Source organism: Crocodylus porosus, unplaced genomic scaffold (assembly GCF_001723895.1).
Source record: "Crocodylus porosus isolate Cpor-Errol unplaced genomic scaffold, CroPor_comp1, whole genome shotgun sequence".
NCBI lineage: Eukaryota > Metazoa > Chordata > Crocodylia > Crocodylidae > Crocodylus > Crocodylus porosus.
In genome coordinates this window covers 128,236,668-128,251,831 of record NW_017728943.1, presented here as the reverse complement: position 1 = coordinate 128,251,831, position 15,164 = coordinate 128,236,668, and the positions used below count along the sequence as shown (strand labels likewise).

The 15,164-nt window shown below is 41.6% G+C and overlaps 1 long non-coding RNA gene across 1 annotated transcript in view; it reads left to right on the top strand.

Moving 5' to 3' along the window:
• The window catches only part of LOC109320171, a 54,512-nt gene that overhangs the window by 24,536 nt on the left and 14,812 nt on the right, over positions 1–15,164 (top strand). The window contains exon 2 of the long non-coding RNA XR_002103740.1: positions 9,335–9,421. This is a non-coding gene — a long non-coding RNA (uncharacterized LOC109320171). The remainder of the gene's footprint in view (positions 1–9,334; positions 9,422–15,164) is intronic.

The following is a 15,164-nucleotide window of genomic DNA, read 5'->3' as shown; positions in this document are numbered from 1 at the left end:
GTCTCTGCTTCAGGTTTTCTGTTCTCCATCTCTCATGTAAATGAATGGTCATCTGGTCCCATCTCAGATGCAAATGAGACTTAGGGCTGTTGTTTCACTTTTGTCACCCTTATCTGGAGGGTTATAGGTGTGTCTCTCACTGCATTTTAATCAGTTTCTGTTTAGGTAGAGGAGGGGGGGCAGATTCTTTGTGAGTCAGACAGTCTGTCCTGTGTCAGGGTTCCCCAAGAACATGGAGCTGACAGGTAACAGACAGTTCCCCACAGGAAATCTTCCTGGTCCAGCACTGTGGCCTCTTCATAGGGCTCCAAAGCCTTCCCTTTACTCCACCCTAACCCCTTTCAGCCTCTGAAAAAAATGGTAAATGCTGAGACTTACTGATGTTATCCACCATATGGGTCCCGATAGCAGCCCCTTGGCAGAGCCCACAAGCCAGCTGACCTTCACTCTGGCCTTTTTCTTGTCTGTATAGCTCTACAGGGTCTATAGATATTCTATTGACCTCTTTAGTTCTAACCGTATATACAACTCAATCCAACAAAATTGGAACAAAAGGTGGCAGCATCCACTGCTATACTTCCCAAGCCTCTTCAGAGGTAATCCCCTCCTACCAGAGTCTGCTAATATCAGTCCAATTTATTATACTCAACCCCATTGCCCGGGACAATTTATAGACTCATTGACTTCTCATCATTTTCCATCTCATCACCATGGGTCCTGGCAAGCTGGCCATGGCACTTCTTTCACCTCTGGAGCCTCTTGGTCTGTCGGCTGAAGTCCTGGGGTATGTTTCCCTAGGCCAGTCATTAACTTCTGATGTGGGCAGGGCCTCTTGCCCAATGCTTGGGCCCCTTGCCCTCTCTGCCACCTCTCTAGTACCCTCTGACCTTATTCTTGGTTCTCTGCCATCTGCCTTGCTGGAGTCAACTCTGTCTGTTCCAAAGTCTGTTGTAGGCTGTACTGGGGAACTGGTGTTCCTTCGAACGCTGTGCCAATCTGCCTGATCTGCTGGCTCCCCTCCAGCTGCGTGCTGCTCCATGTCAGAGGGTTGCTTCAGTGTCTGCATCCCCAGCATGCCACAGGCTTCCCCTTTAGGCCCCTCACTGGAGCCAGAAGTACTTTTGCCGGCATACTCCCTATCAGTTCAGTGGTCTGGCTGCTCCGGAAATGCTGCAGTGATCTCTGCTTGCCACTCTCAGGCACTGCAGTGGGCACCGGTCATTCTGCCCATTCTCTTCTCCCCTCTCACACCTACACTGACCAGAATTCAACCCCCTAACTCTGCCTGCTCTGAAACGCAGTGTGTGCATCTACACATGCAATTAATGCATATGATAAACTCTGGAGCTTATTGCTCCAATGTTTATTGCTCCCGGGTGGCACATCTTCATGTGTGTCCGGGACCTCATAATGCTGAGCTGGGTGGAGCAGCTCTGACTGGCAGGGGATCTGGGGGCTCAGCCCAGGACTGCTCCCCCCAGCTCACCTTGCTGCAGAGGAGCTGGCTGGGGTATGAGGGTGCTCCAGTGCAGGGCTAGCCAGTAGGCAGCTCCTGCACTGAAGTACCCTTGTGCCCCAGCCAGCCAGGGCAGCATCTATACATGCATTGTTGTGGAGTAAAAAATAAACACAGAAATAAATAAGTTTACTGCAGCTGCAGAATAAATTAGTTTACTCTAGTCTAACATGTAGATGCGTTACATTTACTGTGTAGCTAATTAGTCTACTGTACAGTAAACATCTTGTGTAGATGAGCCCAGTGAGTGTATGCTGAAAAGGGTCCAAACTCATGTCCATAAAAAAGTATTAACAGGTCAGTACAAGAAATAAGATAAGCTATAGCCTTGGCCCTCTCACTAGGACTGGTGATTTCTAGAGTTCGTTTACTAGGGCTTCTCTGCCTCAGACCTTTTATTCTGATGATCACGCCACAGCCAGATGTTCCAATTACAAGCTTTAGGAACAGAGAAGAAGAGCCTATCTTAAAAATTTGGGAGAAAGGGCACAACTTTTATGGAGGATACATATCCATGTTGTACATGCTAATAGTAACTATTAAGTTAGGAACAGAAATTACACAAACTGTTATAAATGATTGGAATATGGTTCAAATCTGTAACACAACAGCAGTTCAGTGCACATAAACTGCTTTCAATATGGGCCAAACAGTTTAAGATAAACCAAGATGGATGTAGTACTTAACTGACTTAACTGATTTAGGTTAAATCAGTTTATTGAACTTCTGTCCAGGATCCTTTCCAGATTCAAGTTAACTCACAGTCCCCCAGCATCCCAGGATGCTTTGCACCCCCCTCCTATGCAGGGTGGGTGGGCTAGCCTTCACCCTATCTGCTCCAGCTGAGCAAGGAGGCATGCTCTAGTGCCCTGGCTTCTGGCCTGGGCCACTGGAGGCATGTGGCTGCATTTCCAGAATCAAAAGTCAATGTCTGATCACTTGCTTATTGGTTCAATCTATGCAGCTTAGACTAACCTGCGAAGATTGAATTGATTCAGCCTTGAACTTTTTGACTGTCTGTAGTTAGTCTTAGAGAGGAAACGGGCTAAGCTGCTTAATTATTCTGAATCTATTTCCCCACCTCTGGTAATGATACCTCAGAATTCTACTGCTATCTTTACTTGAATGATATAATATTTAGTACATTTGCCCACAGAAGATGGCTTTTATGCAGGGAGGGGGGAGAAAGTAAGGGGAGACTCCCCAAAAAAGAACAACCAAACTAGAAAAGCCCCTAGCTATTTGCTTTGATCATGATCCTATTATAAAGGGTCAGAATATCATTTTTGGCGCAAGGGGTCAGTCCTCCAGGTTTGAGCATCTGAGAGCCTTAAGCACGTCACATTTTTTGGCCCTTGAGCAGAAGCCAATACATTTACATTAATGCAATATCTCAGGGAGAGCAAGCTTAGACACTCTGTTTCTGTCAAACAAAAAGAAAATACAGTCATAAAAGGAAATGAATAAGAGTTTCTGAATTACATTAAAACTTTGTGATACAACACTTTCGATATTTTAAATATCTTCCTCCACAGTTATCTTGCACATAAAAGGAGAACTGGATCAATTAATGGGAAACAGTTGAATTTCTTCAAATAGTAGATAGCCTTTGAGTGTCAGAGAAGGTATCTTATGCTTTTGGCAAAGGTTGATGAGTAATATAAATTCGTTGTGTGTTGAACATGAGGATCAAACTAAAATTAACCCTGCTCTTAGACTGAAGGTAGCTAACTTGACACTGTGATCCATTATGCTAAAGAGAAATGTTTCTGTCTAAACCCAGAGGTAAACTGCACAGACAAGAAGTCATTGAAATGAATTATGTGGCCAATCTTGTAAGGCCTAGGTCAGTAACAGAGATATCTCTCTATTTCTCTTCCTCCACCTCCTAAGTACATTTAGCCTTTAAACTATTAGACTTCCCTGGGCCCTTTTTTAAAATGTCACCTGCTCTACAAATTCCAGCATTTTGTATTTTTAGATGCTGGGGTCAGGATGAGTGCAAAAATAATGACATTTCTGCCCTTACAAGTAATTCCTTCATTTTATTGCTCTCAGGAATGAAACACAATATGGATCGAAGAATGCCTTCTGCCCATTTTAACCTCCTGTGTTCTGAGACAGAATTTATGGGAAAATTAAGCATCTTCCTCAGCCCCGGCACAAGAATTAGATGCCCTATATCTCCTTTACAAATCTCTCCATCTATCCCTTGCTGCCCTATTTTTAGTATCATTTTACTGTGGTGGTACCTAGAGTGTATTCTAACCCTAGTTTAGGGATTATCTTTATTAGCAAGTTAACACAAAATATATAAGGCTATCAGTGTTGGCCTTCTCAATGGGACTGGAGCATTTTGGGCATTTATTTACTAGGACCTTTTATTCTTGAGGCCACTATCTTCCCCTGCCAAAGCTCATGACATCTGCTTAACCAACCCTCCTCCCCTTTCGTTTGATAGTAAAACTCTTATTTTGTTAATAATAATTTTCTATACTATTTGTTTCCTTTGGGGGAAAAGCAGAAATGCTTGCCTGAAAAACAAAGATCACTCCTATTTCTTCATTGCTCCCTGGATCCCAATCACTCTGAGCCTACCTTAGTGGAGAAAATGAGGAGAAGCCTCATTATTTCTCAAACCTACAGCTCCATTCCTAAACTTGGATAAGCAGAAATTTCACTTACATTTTTCCTCAATTTCAAGAATGATTCCTGATTTCAATGTTACTTCACATTTTAAGTATGGGGAATCTCTCAAATTTGCTGAATGTTTTCAAGAAGAAGACATTTTTAAAATGCAGCCACTGTACATGACCATTAAGACTAGGGTTGGCCACACCTTGGGCATGTCCAGACAAGCATGCGTATGCAGTTTTCTCTGGGGGCAAATAGTAATGGCACATAGTTGTATTGCTGCTATTTGTCCCTTCTGTGCATGTGCATTGTGGTGCACGGCAAGTTGCCTTGGGTGGGGTAGGGGAAGTTTACCTGGGGTCCTGGGGGCCTCCTTGTATTCCAGCAGCAGTGATTCAGAGTGTGGTTCTGGCTGGCCAGGCTCCGGTTTCAGGCAGTGTATGCTGCCACCATGTGCACTGTCCCACTTTTTTCTCCCTGTGTCAAAACCCCCCACCATGCTGCAAATTAACAGCGTTGTAAATGTGTGCATGTGCAGTGCATGCTCATCTGAACACGCCCCTTGAGTGTAAATGATGGTTTCTTAGTGTAACCATCATTCAGAAATGAGCACAGTGTGGTATGATTAGAAATCAGGAGATCTGGATTCTATTCCCAGTCTTGCCACTGATCTATGCTGTAACTTTGGGTACCTGCCTCCATTTCCCCTCTGTGAAGTAGCAAAGAATAATTCTTACCTGTCCTTAGATGCAAAGAGACTTAGTGGTGCAGTATAAATGCCCTTTTGCACTCAGTTGCTAAATACTTGGAGCATTTGTCCCTTTATTAGCTTTTAACAATATTTTCTTTTTCTTTCTTTCACATGAGTAAAGTTTATTTCTAAATGACAGAGGCAAATCTGATAAAAAGAAAAGACATCCTCTTTAGAGAGCTACTCAGAAAGAATGCGCTAGGCTTACACTACTGGAGAAGACAGTTTTAAAAACAGATATAGTTTACAAAAAAGCTGTCTAGCAGTTGTTAACCTGGTCTAGCTTTCTACAAGGATATATATCCAAATGTGGTTGTGAAATAAAGAAAAATGTATTTTTTATTAAGATTTTTTAGCTTTTCCCCATTTTTGTAAGGCAGCACCACCACAAATGATAACTATGCCAAGGAAAGATAATATTTTAAATGAAAGTCTATGCAATCAATGATGATTCATACTTCTTCATCACTTTTATTAGTATTTTAAAACATTAATAAAGAATATATCTAGCTAATAAGACCTTTAAACCCCACATAAAACACTCCACTCAGCAAAAAATTTCAAATCACTCATTATCACTTCAGCATTTGTCAAAAACAGGACTTAAAAATAGAAATGAAGGAAAATTACATGTTGAACTATATTTAGTGTAATCAGGCTTTTGAATGAAATTTTGAGCCCCATATTTTCATAATTGTGTATGCAACTGATTTAAATTTTATGGCAGGAAAGTTTTCCTTGAGGGGAGGGAGATTGATTATTGAGTCAACATATGGGGTCTCTTGTTTTATTTTAATATTACTGGAAGGCATATGTGGCAACCAGGATGGGTGTTTTTTAGGTCAACAATGAGAACCAATGAATAAATACATATAGTTTGCAGCCATTTGATTTTTCAGGATCAGCATCTGGGAATTCAGATGCTAGTTCAAATGGTTTTATTATATATTTTTTTCCAACAGAAGTGGATTCACCGATATGAAAAGAATCTACTGTGGAACTAGCGCTAACTGATTAGGTCTTATAAGAGCTGACATACTTTCCTAGGTTATCAAATGTCAGACTTTCTCACTAAAAATGGCATGTATAAGCAGAATAATAAAAGCATCAAAATGGAGGCAGTGATGAGATTTATGATAACAATTAAAACACAAATTTGAAAAGTTTTTTTTTTAAACTGAAAACACTTTAAGGTTTTAAAAATACACTTTTCTTGTCCTTAAAATTTTGCTCTTTTAGGACAAGTGTCCTGTTAATATCAAAGCATTTTGCTTCTAGCCTCGAACATATATTTTTTGTAAAATTATGAGAAGAATAATTCCCTCTCTCCCTCATTCAGACTCACACATATAGACACAATGCATATTTAGGTAAAGTTACTGTTACAGGTGATCCTCAGCATGTTGCTGCGTACATCTAACATTTTAGAGCTTCTGGGAAACTCATTAAGTAGTTGCACTTCAACACTGTTTTGTCAGAGCTTGTAAAGCAATGCAAGCCAAAAAGATGCACAAATCTTGCGAGTTCAGTACAATCCAATTTCTCTAGAAAGACAACTATCCTGATGTTTTCCTATCCAAGCAAAACTGTCACTTGTCAATTGCCATGCCCTCTGAATAAAATGAAGGCTGGATCAAAGAAGCATTGCCATTTGCCATAGTTTAAAGTGGAGATTTAGGGGGGGTTTTCTCCTTTGAAAGATTTTTCAGGGCCCAATATTGATTTGCAAGTTTAAGATATTTCAGTAGAAACAGGCTGCAAGTAGACTCCTAGTTTCCTTGTCCTTTCACAATTCTTACTGAAGTTACTTAACAATTATTTTTAAAAGGCTGCTGACTTTTGCAAATTTAACAGGAAGCACCTTAAGTCATATTTTGCAGAGCGGTTGAACCTTTGTATCTTGCATTGGTTGCAGCTGACATTATGGGTGCTTCTGGAAGATCTTGTCTGTGGTGACTTATCCAAGGTAACCTTACAGGTGAGTGGCAGTAATAGACTCCAGGTCACTTGACTGTCAACATGGTACTCTAGCCACTACGCCATATTATTCCTGAATGAGTCCTGACTAAAAAAATACCCCCCAACTTAATTATAGAACCGTGTTTCCTGTCTTTGCCTGACAATGAGACAACATAGTAGAGCCAACCAACTTACTTTAATTGTGTTTTAAGAAGGGCTCCTTTTGTTGGCGATATGGAGCAAAACAACAGCAGCTCTTGCATTGCCCGGGCCAGTTGTCTATCAAGCATGCACAAGAAATAGTTGTCAACTGCCTATGAGATTAATATTTTTTTCATTCTAGAGTAAGCAAAGGAGATCCAGGCTGAGTTTAATACTCAAAATTAGGCATTTTTACTACAGGTATATTACATTTTTTCTTCCAGCTCTCATAAAGCTGCTGAAGATATTTTCCTCAAACTTGTCTTTAAAAGCCACCTGAGGCAGTGTCTAACAGTCAAAAATTGAAAATAGTCGAAAGGATAAATGTCTGGGAAAACTGCATGTGAAACTTTGGAATCCTAACAGCAACATGCCTAAGATACGTCAAAAGTTTGGGCCCAGTCAAGGAGGCAGTCATATGTATGGCAGTAAGTAATAGATATGACATCTCCACAGTATCAGGAACTCTTTTTCTCTGGACTTTCCCCCTGCCTAGTGTATCTAGATCATGGTTGCCTAGATTAGGGGCTGGGAAGAGGTAAGAACCCAGAGTGATCTATATGTGGTCACCACTTTAATGACTCAGCAAAGTCTATAACGAGTCCCTTGACAACCAGATGAAAGCACTTACTTTTGTCATCAAAATAAAAAATGGAAACTGGGCTGGGTTAGAATTATGATGACCCAAAAATGTTAAAAAAGAAAGAATCTGAATTGAACTAACCATATTTTTTTTTTTAAAAAAGGAGTTCTCTGCTATCTTCCAAAGTCTTTGTCTGATTTACTTCAAACACTTTCTCCATGCCTAATCTATTTTGATAAATTAGATATGCTATTATAGCCATGAAAATTCAAATATATTAGTTTAGCTGTGGATTGGGCTTGGGGAAATTGATATATGCCAAAACTGGATTTATAACATTGGCTTTGCTTTGTCCTTAACAATGAAGAAACAAGCTTGTCTTTTGAGGCTCTTTCTGAGGAGGGTAGATAGAGAATAAATTGTAAATTTACCTTAGGTATATTTTCACTGACATCAGTAGAGGTAATTTGGCCTCACTCTTTTTTTCTATAGCTTCATATTTGTTATCTTGTTCAAAGCATATCTGTACTCACCGTTGTCATTGCCTTTCTCAGAGGTGTGGCACACTGTATAGCCAGTCTGGTTTTTTACATTAACATAACATTTACTACTCTTTTATATCTTTCCATCAAGTTTCACACAGTGTTGATGTTGATTTCAGTGCAAGTTCCACATAAGAGAGAAGGGCAGGATATGTTTCTCAGACTGCACATGCTGACACTATATTCCATGAAGGTACCAAAAAAAGAGTAGCCACAGGGCAACAAATTTATGCTGCATTTCGCTGATTTTTTTTTCTGAGGAGTTTTCAACTGCATGAAGTTTAAGTTTCTGGGCTGTTAATGTCAGATGTCACTTTTACACAATTCATCCATTAAAATATGGCAAATGCATAAGCAATGGTTCTATTGCCATAGTGGCAAATGAAGAAACTTCTAACTTACTATGTATATTACCAGCACATGCTTTAAAAAAATACTTCCCCCCCAAAAATTAACCATCCTCATTTTACTAAAATTAAACAATGATCTTGAAGAACAGAAAGGGTGACTGAAAGCAATGAAAAGACTCTCATTGACTTCAGCCAGCTTAGCTTCAGTCTGATTAGGAGTAAGCAATGGAGCATGAGCATTCCTACCAAAATATCCTTGCCCTCTTCTATGTTTCCAAGAAAAGAAAATGTTCATATAACACATGAATAAAACACGTTATGCATTGAAATCAGAGTTTCTTTCATACACGTTGAGGCCAAATTACCCATCTACTTAAACAAATAGTAGGGTGGCTAAACGCATTCAACACAGGGACATTTACACATATTTATAGAGGCAAAACATATGTAGCAGAGGCTGGACAGTTGTACACTGTGGGTGGCAGCAGCATATGGCGCAATTGCTGGAGTGGCTGTGGTACTGAGCTGACAGTAGTGGTAGCTGCTTCTTTCTGCATTGTCGCCCCACAAGTTGGCACTCAGGGCTAAATTTTTCCATGTTTGGTTTTCCAGGACCAAAAACAAGAAGTTGGAACATTTAACCGAAGTTTGTATCACAGTGTGCCCTGATTAGCTATGCTACTGTATGTGTGCATGTGTGTGCATCTGTGTGTGTATTGATTCATACATACTGCAAAAAAATTTGATCCAGAGACTGCATGTCCCTACTCACCTTCTCTTGTCCCTGAGCTCTCATAGGTGAAGAGATGGAAAGATGGGCAGGACATCAAGGAAGGATACCAGGGAATAGCAAGAGCTTGCAAGGACCAACTCAAGAAGGAAAAGGTAAAGAAATGAGCTGCATCTGGTGAGGGAAGCTAAAGGCAGCAAGAAGAGGTTCTATAAGTACTTTGGTCAGAAAAGAAAGACCAAGGAAGCTATGAGCTCACCATTAAGTAGCCAGGGTGAACACTTAACAAAAGATGCAAAGAAGGCAGAGATATTTAACAGCTACTTTGCCTTAGTCTTCACAGAAAAGTTAAGCTGAAACCAGATACCTAATAAGGATTATTTGTATAAGGAAGGGGGCAAGCTGAGGGATGAAACAACAAAAGAAACAGCCAGAGAGGCTTTGATGAATGAATTCTGGTCAGCAGGACCTGATGAACTTCATCCTAGGGTACTGAAGGAATTGGCAGAGGTGATCTCTGAGCTCTTGCCAATAATATTTATGAAGTTGTGGGAGATGAGTGAGATACCATAGGACTCAAAAAGGGCCAGCATAGTGCTCTTTAAAAAAGGTCAAAAGGAGAGTGTTTACATATCACCCTATGTCTCTGTAGTGACACGCTGCAGTGTCATACGATGCTGTATGGTGATGTGGTGATCACGTGAGTCTACACATGATCGACAGCTAGTTCACTGTATCGGCACACTCCCTCATTTTAGCGCTCTGCTATGGCAAAGTAGCAGCAAAAACCAACCATAAGCCATGCACACAGCACAGTATGGGCAATTACTGCACCATGCTTTAGTAGTTCCCAAAGGAAGTATTAAAGCACAGTGTAGTAACAGAGACACCATAGAGTGATGTATAGATGCACCCTAGGAGGACCTGGGAAACTATATCCCATTTAGCTTCATCTCAATATCTCGAAAGTTACTGGAGCATATCGTAAAGAAGGCCGTTTGGAAGCATCTGGAGAAGGAAAGGTTGATCACTTATAGCCAGCATAGATTTATTAACAACAAATCATGTCACACAAACTTGATCCTCTATGACAAAGTAACTACTTGGGTGGAGGAAGGGAATTCTGTGTACATAATTTGGACGTCAGCAAGTCCTGCATGACATTTTCATAAATAAACTGGAAAACCGTGACAAAACTACTACCAGGTGGACAGACAACTGCTTCAATAGCTACAAGCAAAGGGTAAATATTGTCAGAATGTCAGGAGGTTTTTAGTGAAGTCCAACAGGGGTCTGTCATTGGTCCAGTACTGTTTAGCATGCTTATTAAAGATTTGGATGCTGGAATAGAGAGCTTCTTGAACAAATTTGCAGATGATACTAAACTGGGAACATGTTGGAGTACAAGAATACAATTCAGAAGGATCTTGACATATTGGAAAGCTGGGTTGGAGCTAACAGGATGAAGTTCAGTGCTGGCAAATGCAAGGTATTACACCTCAGAAGGAGTACTCAAAAATGCAAGTATAAAATGCATGACACCTGACTGGATGAAAATGCTACAAAGAAAGATCCAGGAGTCTTGGTAGATCACAGACTCAGTACAAATCTGCAGTGTGATGTAGCTGCAGAAAAGGCAAATGCAGTTTTGTGCTGCATTAATTGAAACATTGGGTGCTGGCTGCCACTAAGACTGGGGATTTTGCTTGGGGTGTGCCAATGCTCCTTCTGGGACTTAGGTCTGGTTAAAGGGTCTTACCTCTCTGCTCAGTGCCAAATTGATCACCATCTTTGGGGTCAGGAATTAATTTTACTTTATGGTCAGATTAGTACAGATTGTGGGAGCTTTTGCTTTCCTCTGTATTGGGAATGTGGTCCTCTTTCTTGGATCTCTTGAGCAAATTTTTTTTTTAAAACAGCAGCAGTAGGACATTGGCTACCATTGTCCCCGTTTTGCTTGTTGCAGGTCACGGTATTATTCCTTGTGCTTGTGTCAGGGTTTTATGTGTCATTTTACTAATAGTTCAGACAATGGATTTGTATAGGATGGTTTATTAGGGATGGTCCTAACTCTGGCAGGGGATTGGTCTAGATAACCTCTGGAGGTTCCTTCCAGCCCTGATTTTCTGTAATTTTGTGATACTGGTAAACAGAATCAGAGCATAGATCAACATGTTCTGTACTTCTAAGTTGCTTTTCCAGCTACAGAAAGTTTTTGCTTCCTTTTCTCTGACTCATTTCTCAGCAGGAAATTCCTTCTTCAGTCATTATCTTTTCAGAAATTCCCATCTCCAAGATTTCTCTGTTTAGGGAACTTCTCATTACAACCTTCAGTTTTCTTGCACATGTTCTCCCTCAGCCCCATACCTTAAGGGAAAAAATACTTGAGTGTTAGGAATCTGTAACTTGTGTATTTATTTAAGTTGCCCAAGGTGGAGGATTAAGGATAATTATTTATTTCTTGTGAATGTATTGGCTTTGGGTAAGACAAACAGTTATGCTAAAATGTTCATCTGCTTATAATGTCTCCTGTTTGTTAGTGAAACCGCTAATTCAGCAGGCGTTTTTAAACTATGTGTTCCCCTTAGGAGGAATGTCATGCTTTAAAATGACAGTTTCCTCCACATAAATTGAGGTCAAATTATCTACCTACATAAATAAATGAATAGCAGGGTGACTCGAAACAGCCAAAGAACTTGCTTATATATACAGGGGATAACACACATACATTAACTTTGCATTGCACCGTATCTGATAATGTTAGCCCTCATCATCTAATGCAGTATGTACCATCCCCATAAATCACTCAGCATGACATAGATGCAAAGAACATTCATTCTTCTCTTTGAGCAGAATGCAATCATGCCTTAATACTGCCTTAAAACCGGTGAGGAGTCATATCCAATAACTATCCCAATTATCTTTCAGCACATTTTTTTCCACCTGCAAGGAATGATTATGTGTCAGTTATGATGATAAAGTCCTTAAAGAGATGTTGATGCCTCATGGAAAAATTTTAAAGACATATTGTTTGGAGACTGTTCTGCTTAAAGACTGTATCATATATCTAATGTATTTCTTCTCCCTTATTTTTATTACTAAGGACATATGAATAAAAAGTACAAAACTGGCACTCATGAGATATGCGTTCTATTCTTGCTGTGAAATAGACTTCATGTATGACCTTGGGGCAAGTTGCTTAACTGTTCTGTCCTTGCTATCTTTATGTGTACAGTGGCATAAATATACTGTGAGACTGAGTTGTAATTCATTAATGTTTATAAAGTGGCTTCATTTTTATTGTCTTTTATTCTAATAATAGTAATATTTTTAGATAGTTGCTAGAGACATATTCCTAAGTGAGGACTTTATTATGTGAGGTGCTGTGCAATAAATCATAGAAGATGGACCATATCCTGAAGAGCTGATAATCTGGATTGGCAGAATTGCCACAAATTAGCTCTACACCCTCCCCAGATGTCACTCTGATCCTTTTCCCTTTCTAAATCTGCTGCTCTGCCTTCTTCTTCTCTACATATGCTCTCTGCCTGACCTATGGCTCTGCTTTCTGCTTCTTTCCTTGTGCTCCCTACCTGGTTTGCTGCATTGATTTCTGCTTCCTGCCCTATCTGCTGCTGTACTGCCTTGTCCTCTCCCTGATCTGATGTGTGCCTCACACAGAGGTTACCTATGCCGATGGTAACACCTTCGCTGCAAGCTGGCCATCCTAATCTAGATAGAAAAGACAGGATGGATCTAGGACTTTGAAAAGTGGGTACAGATGGTGTGGTGCATCATCACATATAACACAACACATACTTTTTATCAAGTTAAAAATAATTTAGAATATTACTATTATGATAGGAACCTAGAGCTATTTTATTGAGCTTAAGATTGGAGCAAAAACAAATATCAATTTATTGGAATATGAACTCATTTGCTATATTACATATTGGACACATCTACACATAAGCATTTACTGCACAGTAACTGAAATGACGTGCACTCCCATATTGCTCAGTAAATATGGCAACTTACACCAACTTGAATGTAAATTTGATACCTGCATCACACAGGTATGATTATTTACTGTGCAGTAATCATAGAAATCATAGAAATTAGGGTTGGAAGGGACATCAGGAGTCCAACCACCTACTCAAGGCAGGACCATCCCCAACTAAATCTTCCCATAGACTTCATAGACATTAGGGCAAGAAGGGACCTTGCAAGATCATTCAATCCAGCCCCCTGCCCAAAGGACAGGAAGTCAGCGGTGTGAGATGACCCCAGCAAGGTGAGCATCCAGGTGTTCCTTGAATGTATCCAGTGTGGGTGCTTGCCCCACTTCTGGGGGGAGTCTATTCCAGACTCTGAAGACTTGGATGGTAAAAAAGTTTTTCCTTATGTCCAGTCTAAATAGTCTTTCAGCAGTCTGTGACTGTTGGACCTTGTCCTCCTTTGGGGTGCCCTGGTGAACAGACATTCTCCCAGTTCCTGATACACACCCCCTATATACTTATAGGCTGCCACCAAGTCCTCCCTGCGTCTTCTTTTTTCCAGGCTGAAGAGTCCCATGCCTCTCAGCCTCTCCTCATAAGGCCTCCTCTCTTAACCTCTAACCATGTGTGTGGTTCTCCTCTGGACTCTCTCAATCTTCTCCACATCCTTTCTTCATAGTTTCATAGTTTCAAGGGTCAGAAGGGACCTGAGTAAATCATCTAGTCTGACCCCCTGCCTGGCAGGAAAGATTACTGGGGTCAAACTGCCGGCCCATGTTCATCTTGGAGTCAATGATGACTCCAAGATCCTTTTCTGCCTCTGTACTGACAAGAAGGGAGTTCCCCATCCTGTAGGTATGGTGCTGGTTGTTCCTCCCCAGGTGCATCTCTTTGCACTTGTCAGTGTTGAATCCCATCCTGTTCTCATCCTCCCACCCCTGTAACCTGTCTAGGTCTGACTGTAGCCTATTGCTCCCTTCTAGAGTGCCCACATCCCCCTACATCTTAGTGTTGTCAGCAAATTTGAACAGGGTGCTTTTTACCCCCTTGTCCAAGTCTCTGATGAAGATGTTGAACAATGTGGGGCTGAGGACAGAGCCCTGTGGAACCCCACTGCCCACATCCCTCCAGGCTGAAAATGACCCATTGTCAGGGGGTGGGCCTAGGAGTGGCCGTGAACTCCCTAGTGCCCCCTTCCATCACCTAAGGTACTCAGCACCCTCTGGTTCTCCCCTGCCACGTCTTTGATGATAATTGGTTCAGATGGGAGGCTGCCTTTTTTCTTGGTGAACGGTATGAATATTACTAACCCTGTTCCATATGGTTGCCTCTGCGCACCCCTGCCTTAAGGGCTATGCATGCCTCCTTGCCTCCCCTTTAGCAAACCCCAAGCCTCGCAGTTCTTCCCGGATGTTGTCTGGTCCTGAACCTTCTGTGCCCTGTCTGGCGCCCCCTTGGGCTGAACCCGTAACCAGTACTCTACCTGGTGCCCCCTGGTCTTGGCTTGCCACTAGCGCCCCTCCGCTGGCACCCCTGGGCCTGGTCTACAACCAGTGCCCGCTTTCTCTGGCGCCCCTGGGCTTGGCCTGCCACTAGCGCCCTACCTAGCGCCCCCTGGGCTCAGCCCGCCACCAGCGCCCCTTTCTCTGGGCGTCCTTGGGTCTATCCCACAATCCTCATCAGGTATTTACTTTGGTGGGCTCAGGCAGCCTGAGCCTTACCTGTCCCCTCTCCGAGTCCTACGAATAACAACCATCCAATTGGGCTCAGGAGACCCAAGCCTTGCCTGGCCCCCTTCTGAATCCTGTCACTAATGGTAGTCTGTTTCTGTAAGTCCAGTTAGGCTCAGGCGGCCGGAGCCTTACCTGGCCCCTCTGGTTCCTTGGGCTCCCCTCTTGCC